The sequence below is a fragment of the Aegilops tauschii genome, chromosome 7, assembly GCF_002575655.3.
Source record: "Aegilops tauschii subsp. strangulata cultivar AL8/78 chromosome 7, Aet v6.0, whole genome shotgun sequence".
NCBI lineage: Eukaryota > Viridiplantae > Streptophyta > Magnoliopsida > Poales > Poaceae > Aegilops > Aegilops tauschii.
Genome location: NC_053041.3, coordinates 61,093,187 through 61,098,384, shown reverse-complemented (window position 1 = coordinate 61,098,384; position 5,198 = coordinate 61,093,187). Strand labels below are relative to the sequence as shown.

Below are 5,198 nucleotides of genomic sequence, written 5' to 3'. Positions count from 1 at the left end.
TGGTAGATGAAATCACAGAAGGATTTGAGGACCTCCAGCTTGACCACCCTACGGGTGAAGGGGAGACTCGGCTGGGTTCTTGTCTGAGGACTCCATGCCTATGGCGGAAGGAGCTCATCAACCTTCCGAACTGGAGGCCTCCGCCTCCTCCTCCTCCGCCGCCGAGTAAGGGCACTCCGCCTCCTCCTCCGGCGAGTGACGATCAGGGCACTCAGCCTCCTTCTTCGGCGCGTGGCGGCACTCCGCCTCCTTCTCCGCCTGCGCCGGCGAGCCCAAGCAGCCACCAGCCTCCTCCTTCTCCGCCTCGCCAGCAAGGGCGGAAGAGACCCGCCGCCGCCACGGCTGCTCCGGCGCGTCGTACTCCTTCTCCTCCGCCTCGTAAGCAAGCACGAAAGAAGACAGCCGCAGCCGCCCCGTCTGCTCCGGCGTCTAGCAGTACAGGCAGAGGCGGGAGGCAATACAGATATGGTCCACCTCTCAAGCCTCTAGAGAAGTTACCGTACGAGAGGACCCCGGAGGAAACCGCGAAGATCGTGCGGACCGAGGTGAAGGACTTCTTTCAAGGGTTGAAAGCACAAAGAAATCCACCTCCAGAGGAGAAGGTAGATCCGGTGAAAGCAAAGCGCACTATCGATGCCCTAAGGAAACCACCAAAGTCTCCGCCGAAAACCAACTATGAGCGCATTACTGAAAAGGCATATCTCGAAGCGGAGCGGTCGGGAAGTACTGTCAGTGATCAAAGGTTAAAAGACCGACGAGCTGGGAAAGAAATTGCCCAGCTCGGAGAACAAGCGAACCAATCGTTCCCCCCGCTCAATGTGTCTAGCGACATCGTCGCTAATGCTCCGGGGATGGTGCCCAGTTATAGCAATCCTGCAGATTACCTGCCCGACGATGTACATTATGATTTGTTGGAGGTGGAGGAACACAGATATGAGTACGGGAAGCCTCTCGTCAAAGATGAAAAATCTCTAACAACGATGATGCGAAGATTCCATAATTGGTACATGAAAACCTGCAGAGAGTCTAGGGGGACGAATACTTTATATCTGAGAATTAAAGAGGAGCACGACCTCGTCTCCGGTGATCTGTTGCCTGTTCCATTTGAGGAGTTCTTCGCGTTTTTCAATTAGAAGGCCCTCGATAAATTAACGGTCACTTGCTACTGTCTGTAAGTACTACTTTTGTCATTAAGTCTCTATATATAGCTCAGCTCTTTCATTGCATGTATTTATAATTATCCTCACTATATTATGCAGATTGAAGATCGTCGAGTGCAGAAAAGCAGAAATGTATGATATTGGGTTCATTAACACCAATCTCATAGATCATTTTCAGATTAAAAAGGACGCCGCCGAGGCCGAGGCCAACTTGCTCAAATCATTAGTAATAAATCAAAACAAAGATTTAATACTCTTTCCTTACAACTCCAGGTGAGTGTTACTGTCGTGTGCATATTCGGTTTCCCTTATTACTCGAGCGAGGTTATAGTAATGTAATTGATGAGTTATGCATGCGTGCGCAGCTTCCACTATATTCTTCTGAAGATTAAGCTTGAGCGGGGATTAGTAACCGTCTTAGACTCGAGACGAAAAGATCCCGAGACCTATGCGGACATGACTAAAATTCTCAACAAGTAAGTTCAATCGATCATTATCGCACCATATCGGCAACTTTTTGTTCATTTCCTGATATCTCAAGTAATAATTATTTTCTTTGTCTTGCAGGGTTTGGAAACAGTTCACCGCACAAGCTCCGGGACTGCCGAAGGAGCTGCGATATACATACCCGAAAGTAAGTACTACTAGCTAGCTAGTTGCGCGCATCTCCCGTTGATTCTAGCTAGTTTCATCAATGCCATTTATAATGCTTCATTATCAGTTTGATTGACCTCTATTTCTCGTAAAGTGCTTGTGGCAGGAACAAGGAAATGATTACTGTGGATACTACGTGTGCGAGTTCATCTACAATGCGACTTGCAAAGATAAGCGGGGCTACTCTAAAAGACAATATGAAGTGCGTAAGCAATAATATTCACAATTTCATTTTATTACACCATCATTTCTGTTGAGTTTCATTCATATATATGTATTAACCCCCTTCTTCAAATTAGACGTGGGAGGTGCGGAATGAACTCCTACCACAAGATCGCATTAAAGCAATTCAAGAGGAACTGGCGGGATTCTTTCTTGACCACTTCATCAATAAAGCCGGAGAATACCATGTGGAAGTTGACTTCAAATGCTAGGGGATTGTATAGATCTTACATATTGTATATGTATGTAGCCAGTAGTCGGATAGATAATACGAAAACTTGTTGTTCGACCAATCTCTCGGAGAAGGAGAGGTCGATCACTTCTCTCGGTATGCACGACGAACTTCTGTACTTAATGGTTTCCTTCATTTTCTTACTAGCTAGCGTGTCGAGGGCCTCTCTATACGTATAGTACGTAGCATCGACCAAGCACGGAGATAAGAGAGGACACGTTTCTCTCTATTAATTAATTAGCTGCCTAACACAATATATGAAACATCTTAATTAACCATACAAAACCCCCAAATCCACCCCTTTCAGAAAAAAAAACAAAAACCCCAGCCACTGAAATGCTGACAAGTGGATGCCTATTGGACCCGGTTGGTGCCACCAACCGGGACCAAAGGCCCTCCTGCCTAAGCTCCCCGCACCGGCCACGTGGACGGCCTTTAGTCCCGGTTCGTGTAAGAACCGGGACTAAAGGGCTAGGGCATTAGTAACGACCCTTTAGTCCCGGTTCATAAGGGCCTTTAGTCCCGGTTCTGGAACCGGGACTAAAGGCCCTTTATCTACTAGTGTCAAGAGATGATTTTTTAGTAATCCGTCAGAAACAATGCATGGCTTACACTAAATAGCAGCTAGAAAAATGGTGGTAAAGCCTGACTTCGAAGCAGAAGTAGTGCACATATCTACTGCCAATTAAAAGGAGGCTATTTGTGCTCACTCTTGATTGGTTACGGTGGGCTCTAGGATGCTGATTGGTTAAAACAAGTGAAGCCGGTGCTTAGATTCTTGGATCTGGACAAAAAAAGTTCATGGACGGTGAGTGTATGGATTGGAGAACAAAAATGAGGTGGAAGAGGAGGGGGTAACCTTGGTCAAAGTAGGTGTCTGCCGCCGTCGCTGTTACGAGGCGGAGAGGTTGTCCGGGGAAGGAGGAGGGTGACGGCCGCGGTCCATCGCCGTCGATGTCACTGGAGCATGATTCATACAACTACATTCATACCATACGTAGCCCCCCCCCCTCCCAGCCCCCGCGTCGCTCCCAGGAGCGACTCAGGAGGCGAAACCCTAGCCGTCGCCCAGGCTCCCCTCCTTCCCCTCCCTTCCCTCGCCGTCGCCGGAGGATGCCGGTGGGCAAAGCCCTCACCGTGGACGGCGGCGGCAGGGCCCTCGTCCGTGTCCTCGCGCGCCGCTGTTGGCCGCGCTGGAGCGGCGGGAGCGCGCGGTGGCGCGGCGGGCGGCCGTCTGCTCGCGGGGAGGTCGAGATGGCGTGGACTGCGTGCGCGGTGGCGCTGCCATGGTGGCTGCCGGCCGCTGATGCATGCGGCAGAGTTGAGGGCGCCCAGATCTGGGCCGCACGAGCCCGCCCAGGCCCGCGACAATCACTCTGCCCCCACCCACCCTTCTCCCTCCTCCCACCCGTCCCGGCCACCGCCGGCGGTTGCCGCTGGGTTAGTAAGCACGCGCGCAGCGACCCTGACGGTTGCTGCTCCATTGTGCCCCGGTGGATCCTGGCGGCGGAGGTTGCGGGCCAGCGCGGCGGCGGCGCGGTGCAGGTGGCTGCAGCCGCCTGCTGGACGCGCTCCCGGCGGTGGCCGGCCTGCTGGAGCTGCGCTGGTCGGTGCCCACTCCTGCGACGACAACGTTTCTAGACTTCCCCCATGTGTGTTGGTCTTCTCCAACGATTCTTCGCCATGCCCGGTCTGCCACTGCATCTGAGGTCCTTCGTTCTTGGGTCGGGGCGAAATCCCCGCGCGGCGACGGCCTGCGCTGTCAACGGTGACGCCCGAGGGTGCCGTCACCTCCTTGGAGGCGTTGGCATGACCCTGACCGGACCTCCTCCTCAAGCACCAGGAGAAATCCTAGGTCCGGCCTCCCGGACCGGGCAGCGGCGGCGTCTCAACGCCGCTCCCGTCTTGATGGCGCTAATTTGGCTGCAAGTGGAGTACTTGATGCGGCAGATGGTGGTTGGCGATGCATCGCTCTGGCGTAGACTGCTACACAAGGAGCAGGTCACAACGTTTGCCTGCGTCGACGCTCCCCAATGAATGCTACACCAGTTCCAATCAGGCCCTGCCTTTCACCCGCCGACTCTCTAGGCACATGGGTGCGAGGTACGTCGGCCTGGGCAGTCCTGAAGCTGCATTCGTCCCTGGAAGTGCCTGGCAATGGCAGTGATGCTGCCCTGTTGCCCCGAGTCTCGGTGCTTCGCCATTTTGGCTGGAGGCAAGGCTGGGCGAGGCCTAATGTCGTTGCGTGTCTGTAGTTGAGGGCACCTCCTCACCTAGCTGTAGTCACTTGGTGAGGACGGTGGGGTGTGTGTGTGTGTGCGTGTGTGTGTCCCTCCTTTCTGGAGGTTGTACCCCCGAAGTCTTCCTCTTTTGCGTTTTCTCGATGAAAAAAAAGTGTTGTGTACCTCATATAACATATGAAATTTGATGTCAACAATGAAAACACTATGGACAGATACGTAGATATGAAATTGAAACCAACTGACCCACAGGTCTGGTGCATACAAGTCCAAAGTTTTATCAATAAAGCTTCAGACCACTTCTCACAATTCCATGGGCAGCATAGCATGCTACATAGAAACAAATCGTAGCTAGCCCACATGAAAATACAACTCATATGGAGCTGGTGTTTCAAGAGCTGCACAAGAAAAATACAAGCTCGTATGGATCTGGTGGTTCAAGATCAGGGACGGTGAAGGTATGAACTGAAAATGTATGGGAAAGGAGGAGGGGGCAAACCCTTGATCAGATGAGATAGAAACGTCCGGGGAGCCGTCGCCTCCGCCATCGCCGGAGGGGATCGGCGCTTCGAGGCGGAGGGGAGATCCGGGGAAGGAGTACGGTGACAGCCCCGGTCCGTCGCCATCGCTGGACGGGCGGAGCTTGGATTCCGAGCACGAGAGGGAGGGGGTCGAGGGTGTCGTTTTTGT

General features: G+C 52.8%; 1 pseudogene; it reads left to right on the top strand.

Annotated features, from left to right (window-relative positions):
- The first annotated feature begins 851 nt into the window (after positions 1-851).
- On the top strand, positions 852-4,081 carry LOC109755519 (uncharacterized; annotated as a pseudogene).
- The last annotated feature ends 1,117 nt before the right edge of the window (positions 4,082-5,198 follow it).